Source organism: Acomys russatus, chromosome 1, assembly GCF_903995435.1.
Source record: "Acomys russatus chromosome 1, mAcoRus1.1, whole genome shotgun sequence".
Classification (NCBI taxonomy): domain Eukaryota; kingdom Metazoa; phylum Chordata; class Mammalia; order Rodentia; family Muridae; genus Acomys; species Acomys russatus.
In genome coordinates, this window is record NC_067137.1 from 36,570,437 (window position 1) to 36,582,263 (window position 11,827).

The following is an 11,827-nucleotide window of genomic DNA, read 5'->3' on the forward strand; positions in this document are numbered from 1 at the left end:
CAAAACTGCCTGTGCCTTTACAATTCCAGCAAACTAAGATTTAAACAGGAAAAAAAGGGGGAGCATGAGAGAGAGGGAACCCTTGAAGGCACCTCATTTCTAATGAGTATGTCTTTCAGGTTCTCAGCCATGTGGGTCTTCAGACCTCCCTTCAAGACATTGTTTTTCCTCTCACAAGCTCTTGCTGTGTAATTATTGATTTTTAAAATATCCATGTCCATCAATGTTTGTTTGTTTGTTTGTTTGTTTTTTCGAGACAGGGTTTCTCTGTGTAACATCTCTGGCTGTCCTGGAACTCGCTCTGTAGTCCAGGCTGGCCTTGAACTCACGGAGATCCATCTGCCTCTGCCTCCCAAGTCCTGGGGATTGAAGGAGTGCACTACCACCACCTGGCCACGTCCATCAATTTTATTTGTAGCAATTGTTCTTTTTCTGTTTCTTCCCGGCTGGCAAAAGACAACTGAGCCCCAGGGAGATGGCTCAGTGGGTAAGGTCACTTGCTGCTAAGCCTGACACCCTGAGTTCCATGCCCAGCACCCACACTGTACAAAGAGAGAACTGATTCTTGTAAGTGGTTCTCTGACCTCCACACATGCACCATGGAATGTACATGTGTTGCAAAGATGGATGCACACAAAATAAATAAGCAAGTTGGATGGGTTTAATAAATAATAACTTTAATTTTTTTCTTTTTGGTTTTTTGAGACATGGTTTCTCTGTGTAGCCTTGGCTGTCCTGGACTCTCTTTGTAGACCAGACTGGCCTTGGACTCACAGAGATCCACTTGCCTCTGCCTCCCTGAGTGCTGGGATTATAGGTATATACCCATGTCCAGCTAATAACTTAAAATTGTAATAATTATATAATTAAGTATATTAAATAATTATTTAATAAATAATTTGTGGTAGTGTGGATTCCAAAGTAAAAGCATAAAGCAGCTGAGGAAAAACAGTGTAAAAAATATTTTCCAGGAGGCTGGGGTCACAGCACAGTGTGAGTTCTTGTATAATGCCCTAGGTTTGATACTTGGCACCGAATAATGACATGGTGGCATAAGCCTGTAGTCCCAGTAAGGTCAGAATTTGATAGTTGGGCTGGAAGATGACGCAGTGGATATAGTACTTGCCTCACAAGTGTGAAGCCCAGAGCTCAGATCCCCAGAACCCATGTAAGAAAGAGGATAAAGCGGTGTACATCCATAACCCCAATGTGCCTACAGCAAGAAGGGAGCCAGAGTCAGGAGAGTCCCCAGAAGACTGCAGACTGGCGGGCCTGGCATGCACATGGTGAACAGCAGAAGACCCTGCACAAACAAGGGGGACGGTGAGGATCAACCTATAACTAAGGTTGACCTCTGACCTTCTCTCATGCCCTCATGGCACTGTGCATATATGCATATACCTTCATTCACGCTACACACACCCAACATGCTACATTACACAACCCTACTAAAGGTCAAGGTCATCCTGGCCTGCGTGGTTAGTTTAAGCTCAGCCTGTCAAAGGAGAAGGAGGCAGAAGAGGAGGAGGAAGAAGGAGAAGGAGAAGAAGAAAGAAGAAGAACTGGTCAGTCAATAGTGGAAATATATCCGAACATAAAGTTCAATCCTTTTTTCGGCCCAACTCGTGGCCTCTCCCCATTGCACACAGCCACCTTACTGATGAAGATAACACTTCTGGAGATGACCATGTTAGCCGTTCAGAGTCAGCATCCCTCATCTACGGTCCTCCATTCCCAGGCCTGGCGCTCTCAGTCCTCTTTAACTGCTGCTTATAGTCTGTTAGCAGAAGATCATGGGGATGTAATGATTGGAGACCGATTAATAAGCTTTCAGATTTCCTTTGTAGATGAGGATCTGTCTTCTCTCTAAACACAAGTCCACGAGCTGAGAAAGACCTGGAGAGCCAGGACTTCATCCCAGGAGAGCAGCTGGGGCAGGCGGCATTCACAGTGCTTAGAGTCAGACATTCAATTTCCCTGGCTGATAAAGTGTCATATGTCCTGACTAGTTCCTAAATAACTTCTGGTTAAATTAGTTGATAATATTAAGATAAATGAAAAGTTGTCTGTCCCTGTTGGGAAAAAAAATTAGTCCTCAAAGGAATATTAAAATGCTTCTCTGCTAAGCCTCATAAGTGCATTTTCATTGAACCATGATGACTTATTCAATCACAGAGTCTAATGAATGAAAAAAAATGCCGTGACTTGATGTTGAAAACAAGGCAAGACATTGCTTGCCAGTTTCCTGAAGGAGCCAGACATCATGTCCAGGACGTGACAAACAAAAGTCTTTCAGATCCTCTACCAGTTGCAAGCCAAAACTACCCTCACACCCCTCAGCTGTCTGCAGACAGGCTCCATTTCACAGCTGATGCAGGAAATCTATTTGTCAGTCTTCAAAGCATATCAAATAATCATTTGCAATCAATCTTACTTGCACTGCTTCACTGAGGCTTTTGATGCAGAGAGTTAAACTAGAGCTGGGGCTGTAACTTCTCAGGACAGGGCATGTCCAGCAGGTGAGAGGCTGAGGGTACCATCTTCTGAAACACACACACACACACACACACACACACACACACACACACACACACACAAATTCAAGAAGGAAAGTTGGGTTGAGGTAAATATATCCTGTTTAGACAGGTACTTGTGGCAGCTTCAGGCTACAATACAAATCGTACATTCCACAGCTGTTTAAAGCCATATCTACTTACAATCACCACGGCACAGATCAGAGCCACTGACTAGACTCATCCATCTTTGTTGGGTAAGCATCACCATCCGTGTTGTAGAAAGGAAGAGGACTAGGCTCTGGAGTGTGAACAAGGTGTTGGCCAGGGCTCCATGGCTGAGGAAGACTGAGCCACAGTGTGCACCCCCAAACAGGCAGTGTGATCCAGGAGCCTACACTCACCCACTTTGAAAACAAAGGTGACCTCTGGTCAGACTATGTGACTTAAGACTCTAACACCATGGAGAGAAGCCTTAATTTTCAGACAGTCCCTCATGAGTTGGGATAAACATTATTTCTCTAATTGGGACACCTGTGCTACCCATCCCATTTCTCTCACCACTAACCGCTTTTTCCATCTTCTAACCAATTTGTATGGGTATACATAGGATGGCGAGGACAGATGACAAGAAGAAATCTATCAATGGTCTTGGGAACCCCCCAACCATAAATTAATTTTTGTGGCTACCATATAACTAATTTTGCTACTGAGTGGTGTCTCCGTTCCTACGAGCATCGGAAATATGTATTTTCACTGGGCAGTGGTGGCGCACACCTTTAATGCCAGCACTCGGGAGGCAGAGGCAGGAGGATCTCTGAGTTTGAGGCCAGCCTGGTCTACAGAGTGAGTCCAGGACAGCCAAGACTACACAGAGAAACCCTGTCTCAAAAAACCAAAAAGATGGTCATGACCCATAGACTGAGAACTACCGCTTTACAGCTTCCCTCCAGGAATCAAAAGTGCTGGTGTTAACACTCATCAAGACTATTTGAGTTGAAGTGTTTTTAAGGTCTTAGGTTTGATTCCCCAGCACCACAAAGGAAGACTCTGCCACTGAGAATGTTCAAAGGCATTATTAATGCTTGAAATATGGCATTTTTTACTTCTTAATACTTCACAGAATCTCAAGTAGGATTCTCAGAACCTAGTGAAAATATGTAATATAGTTTTGTTTTTAAAAAGTTAAATTGGGGAGGCTGGAGAGATGGCTCAGAGGCTAAGAGCACGGCCTGCTCTTCCAGAGGTCCTGAGTTCAATTCCCAGCAACCACATGGTGGCTCACAACCATCTATAATGTGATCTAATGCCCTCTTCTGTCATGCAGGCAGAGCACTGTATACATAATAAATAAATAAATGAGTAAGTCTTAAAATAAATAAAGATTTGTTTATAAAAAAAAAAAAGTTAAATTGGGGCAAAGGCTAAAGAAAAACAGAAATAGACGTGAGGGGGAGGGATGGGTGAGTCCCAGAGGGCATGCTGTGCATACGTCACTCACTGCACTTTGGTCTAAAAATAATCAGCACTGCCACTTTTCTGAAACTATGGCTGCTGCTCTGGGAAACATCATCTCTTTGTCGTCGACGGACCCTCTTGTCCCTTTTGTACTTGATTCTTTCTGGCCAGCATTATGCAGGGTCCCCTTGATTCTGTCCTTCATCTGGTTTGGGGGAGAGGGGTGGGTGTTGTTTTTGTTTTTACTTTCCTCTGAGAGGTTACAAGCAGCTGGGACAATGAAGAGTCACTTGAGCTTAATAAAACAGATGACCCTGAGGAGCATTTGAGGATTCATTTGTCAAGCAGAGTTGGAACGTCTTCTGTGGGCAAGCTCATGTTTCCAATTTGGGACTCCGGAGCAATCAGCTGCGGAGCGTCTCATATCCGCTTGACGTCAGCATGGAGCCCTGTGGTATCTTTAGTAGCTCACTGTGCACAGTGACACCAAGGGATGAGCTGTCTCCTGAAAAACAGCTTGTTTGACATATGTTTATGCAGCTACGACTTGGCAGTGGTATCAGAACTCTCTTCTAGAAAATTCTATCACCGATACACACAATGGACAAATCTGAAAGGGAGAATTTCTGTTTCCTAATGGCCCTCCCTTTCCTGTCAGGGTCATGTGCTACACCCTCCTGAAACCACAACCTGGGCTATACAAACACTGACAGCATTCCTTCCATCAGCATTCAAATAGATGAGCTGAACATTTTTTTTAGTGTCCCGGTGTAGAGCCGAATTCTGTTTTGCATAAAATGTCTGCTGTTTTCATTTTGTACTGCTGTACAAATGAAAACATCAAAAACACCAAGCACAAATCCTAAAATCAATATTGTTTTGCCTTTAATGACTTTGTGCTCTCTCTCTCTCTCTCTCTCTCTCTCTCTCTCTCTCTCTCTCTCTCTCTCTCTCTCTCTCTCTCTCTCTCTCTCTCCTGAGTGTATGTGTGTGTGTTCAACATGGAGCAATGTGTATAAATATAAACGCATGTGTGTGGGCATTCTCATTGAAACCGCAAGGGGACATCAGATACCCCTCCGACGTGGGGCTCTAAGGCACAGCTATGTGAGCTGGCTTGTAAGCCCCCAGATCTGACCTGCCTGTCCCCACCTCCCCAGCACTGGGATTACAGACAGATTGTACCTGGCTTTTGCATGGGTGTTAGGGATTGAACCCAAACCCTCATGCTTAAATTGCAAGCACTTCATCTACTGAACTATTCCCCAACCTCATCACTTTTTAAAAATCCATTTTGTGGGACCAGACAGCTAACACTGTATTGCACTTGCTTTGTTTCTCATTATACATGCGCCTTAATCTTTACTGAGGTAAGGTCTTAGTCTACTTTGGCATAGTGCTTAATCTAGAAAGCGTAAAACAATGTCTTTTGTGTAGAGACTGCACCACATCCTGGTGTCTATCATGGTATTTGTTGCATGCATGAATGAATGAGTTAACAAACTGGCATATAAAACTCAGGGCAAGCCAGGCCAGTAAGATGGCTCAGCAGTTAAAGGTGTTTGCTGCCAAGCCTGACAGATTGAATTTGATTCCCAGAACCCACATAGTAGAAGGGGAAACCCCAAGTTGCCCTTTGACCTTATCACATGCAACATGGTACTAGTACACTCTCTCTCTCTCTCTCTCTCTCTCTCTCTCTCTCTCTCTCACACACACACACACACACACACACACACACACATTAAATAGACATAAGAAAAACAATAAAAAAATTGGAACAGTGCAAAATTTGTTAGACTGACCACAGCAAGGACACACATGTTTTTGGCACAGGGCTTGGCTCTAGGCAATTTTTGCTATGATGAGTTTAGCAAAGGGCTACTACATTGCTCACGAAGAAGAGGGGAAACATATTTTTAATGTTTTTATGCTGGGAATGCACTGTGTCTTGGCTTCCTTTCCTGTTGCTGTGATAAAGCAACTTAAGGGAGAAAGGATATATTGTAGATGACAGTCAGAGCCGCAGGAGCTTAAAGTACCTGGTCACATGGAATCCACAATCAGAGAACAGGGGACAAGAGCTGGGTATGGTAACACACACCCTTAAACCCAACACTTGGGAGGCAGAGGCAGTAGATTTTATGAGTTCAAGGCCAGCCAGGTCTGCATGGTGAATTCTAGGACAGCCAGGACTACATAGAGAAACTCTGTCTCAAAGAAAGAAAGAAACAAAAAAAAGGGGGGGGAGGGGGAGAAGGGGGGAGAAAAGAGGGATGAATGCTTACACATGCTCAGCTCTCCTTTTTATACAGTCTAGGATCCTTCTACCCAAGGAGTGGTCCCATTCACAATTAAGACCGGGCTTCCCATATAAATTGACATGATCAAAGTAACCACCCACAGGCATGTCCAGAGACCCATCTCCCAGGTCATTTTAGATCGTCCTGTCAAGTTGACGATCAACACGTGTGGCCTTGGGAGTCCCTGGCTGACTCTGTTTCCTTGGACCATTGGCATAGATGTACGAGAAGCACAGCATCAGACCTTAGATATTCTCAGGACTTTGCAGAATGGCGGATCACTTCTAAGCAGTTCATCTGCTTATTACCACTTAGGGTCCCTCCAGAATCCATTTCATAGTGGACCTCCTGGAATGTCCAGGATGGAATGAGCCGTGCAGGGGGCTCTGATGGCAAACACCCGTTCTGGATGTCCTCAGTAAACCTAAGTCCAGAAGCAGCTATTTCTTCAAGTGGAGTAAGTTAAAGAGGTCATTGAATTTTATAATCAGCCTAGATTTTTTTTTTCTTTCTTTCTTTTTGTTTTTCTTTTTGTTGTTGTTGGGCTTGGGGAAGGTGTTTTGGTTTTTGTTTGTTTGTTTTTATTTTTGTTTTTCTGAGACAGGGTTTCTCTGTGTAGCTGTGGATGTCCTGGAACTCACTCTGTAGACCAGGCTGGCCTCGAACTCATAGAGATCCTCTTGTCTCTGCCTCCCAGGTGCTGAGATTAAAGGTGTGATGTACTACAGCCCAGCCAACCTAGATGTTTTCTACTTCTAAGAAAGTCAAAGATTCTTAAGACTGAAAAATCTCAAGCAATCAAATTGCATTTCTCCTGTCTAGAGAAGACGAGACTGTAACCCTGGGGCCACTTTTCTTTTCACGTACATCTTTGGACAACCCTTTCATCTTGTCTAAGGCCATGGCCAAGGTGGCACTCCAATTATTTAAATGTTAAAGAAATAGTACCAAGCCTCTTCCTGGAAGAGCATAAGCCAGCTCGCATCCATCCCCACCTGGAAACTGTGGGCTTGCTGAGAGAACCCCAGAACTTTGCTCCATGTACATGAGCACCACATACCACACAATGTGGCCTTTTCCTATTCAGCGACCTCAAAATACCAAACAAAGCGCAAATTGTTCCACTGGCCTTCATTTACAACACTGGAGCTGGGTGTCCTGGCTTGAGTATGCAGTGCCCCTCTGGGGGCTCCGTGCTAAGGGCTTGGCCAACCAACCGATGGGTATTGGGAAAGTCATTGAATCCTAAAGGGCTCTGATTTCATCAATGGATTAACTAAGGGATTGATTGATAATTTCATGGCATTGTTGAGGAGTGGTGGAAAATAAGAAGTACAACCCAGCCGGGCGTGGTGGCGCACGCCTTTAATCCCAGCACTCGGGAGGCAGAGGCAGGCGGATCGCTGTGAGTTCGAGGCCAGCCTGATCTACAAAGTGAGTCCAGGACAGCCAAGGCTACACAGAGAAACCCTGTCTCAAAAAAAAAAAAAAAAAAAAAGAAGAAGAAGAAGTAGAGCCTGCTTGGGGGAAGGAGGTCCCTGGGGACAGGACTTTAAAAGACATGGTCTGTCATGAGGTGAGCAGCTCACCTGTACCCTGCTGTACTGTCTAGTTTTATGTCAATTTGACTCAGGTTAAAGTCAACCTCAATTAAGAAAAGGCCTCCAGGCGGCTGGAGAGACGGCTCAGAGGTTAAGAGCACTGCTCTTCCAGAGGTCTTGAGTTCAATTCCCAGCAACTACATGGTGCCTCACAACCATCCATAATGTGATCTGATGCCCTCTTCTGGCCTGTGAGTGTATATTCAGGCAGAACATTGTATAAATAATAATAAATAAATAAATCTTTTTTAAAAAGGAAGAAAGAAAGAAAGAAAGAAAATGCCTCCAGAGGCCAGGTGAGCAGAAGACACCCAAAGGCCATCCCGCTGCCATGCTACATGGCATGGACAGGCAGAAGACACCCAGATCCCCACCAGCCTTGTGGCTTGCCCGCAGCGGGATGTGCAACTATGTGGTGGACAGATGGGAAAGAAAGAGAAGCAGGACAGTTTGAGCACTGTCATGAACAGGAGGCAGAACTGGAGATGGCAGGGTGCAGAGGAACAACCTGCTGCAAGTAGCCTCCCTTGCCACCATGTCTGGGTTAGCAGCCATGCAGCCACAGGGGTCTGTGTCAATGTCTGTGGCTCTTATTACCACTAAAGGTCATGCAGACGTCCCGGGTCTGGACTGGTTGCAAGGGTAGAAGGCAGATGCGAAGGGATGGGAAGATGAGTAGGGCTGAGATGCATGATGTGAAGCTCACAAGGAACCAGTAAAAAGTTAAAAAGAAGAAAGGAAAATGCCTCCATGAGACTGAACTGCAGGCCAGGCGAGGTGTCGCACATCTTTAATCCCAGTGCTCAGGAGGCAGAGGCAGGTGGATCCCTGTGGGTTCAAAGCCAGTTTGGTCTACAGAGTGAGTCCAGGACAGCCAAGGCTACACAGAGAAACCCTGTCTCGGGGAGAAAAAAAGATTGACCTGCAGGCAAGCCTATAAGGCATTTTCTTTCTTTCTTTCTTTCTTTCTTTCTTTCTTTCTTTCTTTCTTTTTTTCAAGACAGGGTTTCTCTGTGTAGCTTTGGCTGTTCTGGACTGGCTTTGTAGATCAGGCTGACTTCAAACTCACAGCAATCCACCTGCCTCAGCCTCCCAAGTGCTGGGATTAAAGAAAGGCATGCACCACCACACCCAACTGGCATTTTCTTATTTAGCGATTGATGGGGAAGAGCCCAGCCCATAGTAGGTGGGGCCATCTTTGGGCACATGGTCCTATGAGAAAGACTGGGCAAGCCATGAGAGCAAGCCAGTGAGCAGCACTCCTCCATGGCCTCTGCATCAGCTCCTGCCTCAAGGTTTCTGCCTTGAGCTCTTGTCCTGGCTTCCCTCAAGGATGGACTGGAACCTGTACATTGAAATTAACCCCTTCCGGGAAGCAGATATAGCTGGTTGTGGCGGTTCATGCTGATCCAGACATGCTAATTCCATTTTCAATGAAGAACTGCTTCCAGTCACTTGGTTACCACAAGGTCCCAACAGCTGGTTTTAAAAATCCAGCCACTCGTGGGCCCATTTTACAGTTTATCTCTAACTGGCTGTGGAAGACTGGATCCACGACCACACGCGCCTGTTGTCATCGGCAGGCACCAGAATCCATGGCGAGAGTGCAACCTGCATCTGATGAGACAGGAAGGTGTGAAACTGGCTCAGAGGAAGAGCGGAGGAGGAGCCGTGTACCACGACATGGGCAACATCAATCTCACCTTCTTTACCACCAAAGCCAAGTATGACAGAATGGAGAATCTGAAACTGGTCGTGAGAGCTCTGAATGCTGTCCGACCCCAGCTGGATGTGCAGCCGACCAAAAAATTTGACCTGTTGCTCGACGGGCAGTTTAAGATATCAGGAACTACGTCAAAGATCGGCCAGACTGCCGCGTGCCACCACTGTGCCTTGCTGTGCGGTTCTGACAGGGCAGCTCTGCCGTCTCTGCTGAAGAGCCCGTACCACGGGATAAAGAGCAACGCCACGCCCAGCATCCATTCCACGGTCAAAAACCTTCTGGAAAAAGATCCCACGCTGACCTGTGAAGTTCTGATGAGTGCTGTTGCTGCAGAGTACGCTGCTCGGTCTCCAGATGGGGGACCGAGTTAACCTGAAAAACTCCCCAGATAAGGCAGCGTTTCCTGGCATAAGCAGCAAAGTGAAGGAGCTGCGAAGTTGGGAGTGGCTGTACGGCCGGACCCCCAGGTTTAGTGTAAACACCACGCTTCGTGTGCCGCATGAACAGGCACATTTGGAAATTGAGACCGCCCTGCTAACGAATCTGTTAGTGAGAACGTGTCCAGACGACCATCGCTTACACAGTAAATGGAATGTTCTGTGCGAAAAGATCAGGGGAATAATGTGACCCTAAGTGTCTTTCTTTCTACTGGCAGTTTCAGTGAGAGAATTAAAAAAAAAAAAAAAAAATCACAACTCAAAAAAAGAAATTAACCCCTTCCCCTCCAAGTTCTTTTTGGTCATGGTGTTTAACACAGCAATGGAGGAGCAAACTAGAGTAACTTGTGCTATCACACCAGGAAAATACCTGCCTGAGGCTGTTTTACAGCTGTGCATGTTCTTTTTGTTTGTTTTTTGTTGTTGTTGTTGTTGTTGTTTTTTTTTTTTTTTTTTTTTTTTTTTTTTTTTTTTTGGTTTTTCAATTAAGAGTTTCTCTGTGTAGCCTTGGCTGTCCTGGACTCGCTTTGTAGACCAGGCTGGCCTCGAGCTCACAGCGATCCGCCTGCCTCTGCCTCCCGAGTGCTGGGATTAAAGGCATGCGCCACCACCATGCCAGGCTTAAATTTTTCTTTCAGCTGTGCGTGTTCTAAGCCAAGGTTTAGTACAGCGCGTCCTCAACTAAAAGAACAACTCATCCTTGAGTTCCAGAGTGACTATCTGTCAAAATCTTCTGGCTGACTCTCACAGGGCTTGTAGGGGTTCACAGAGACTGACGCGGCAATCCTGGAGCCTGTGTGTGTCTGCACTAGGCCCTCTGAGTATATGTCATGGTTGTTAGCTTGGTGTCTTTGTAGAACTCCTAACTGTGGGAGTATGGCTATCTCTGACCCTTTTGCCTGCTCTGGGGACCCTCTTCCTCCTACTAGGCTGCCTCCTCTAGCCTTGATATGAAGGTTTGTTCCTTGTCTTATTGTATCTTGTTATGCCACATTTGGTTGATATCCCTGGGAGGCCCCCTTCTTTCCTGAAGAGAAACGGAAGAGGAGTGGATCTGGGGGAGGAGGGGGTGGGACTGGGAGGAGCAGAGAGGGGGAGAGACTTTGGTCAGGATGTAGTGTATGAGAGAGGAGTAAAGCAACAACAACAACAGTACTAACAATAACGTGGGCTTAATTTCACTAGTATGGAACTCAGCAGTGAGGAGCTAGAAGTAGCAGATAGCCCAGTGTGACATGCTGACGTGTAATCCCAAGGCACTGCTGAGTTCTGAAGGGATGCAAGAAAGCAAGGTCGTTTTTCTTCCCAAAGCACATGCCACCTAACAACTATATGTCCCCGCCAGTGGAGGAAGAGAACTCAAAGGAAACTGACTGTAGACAGGAAGAAAGCAAGTTTTACCTGTGCACTGAAAAGGAAAATGTCATGTCAGCCGCCAGCCACCCAATCTGCTTTCTACTTCAAAGGATCAACCGTTCTTGAATTGACAATGGTGGGGGGGGCAGGGTTCGACTATGCTCTCTATATAGATTCTTTTTCTTGTCATTAGCCTAGAATGGGCCTCATAATTACTATTTACATAACACTAGGTGTTAGGTACTATAAATAACCTGGACACGAGGCTAAGTATATGGAAGGTTGGTTGTAATACATAAGTGAATCTTATATCATCTGGTAAAAGAGACTTGCGCACCAAGCAAGAGTCTAAATCATTCTCCAGTGAATTTTTATTTATTTATTTTATTTCATGTATATGGATGTTTTACCTGCATGTATGTCTGTGCATCTCCAG

At 45.6% G+C, this 11,827-nt stretch overlaps 1 pseudogene; it reads left to right on the top strand.

The window, feature by feature from the left end:
- The first annotated feature begins 9,290 nt into the window (after positions 1 to 9,290).
- Positions 9,291 to 10,291, top strand: LOC127187601 (lipoyltransferase 1, mitochondrial-like; annotated as a pseudogene).
- Positions 10,292 to 11,827: the final 1,536 nt, after the last annotated feature.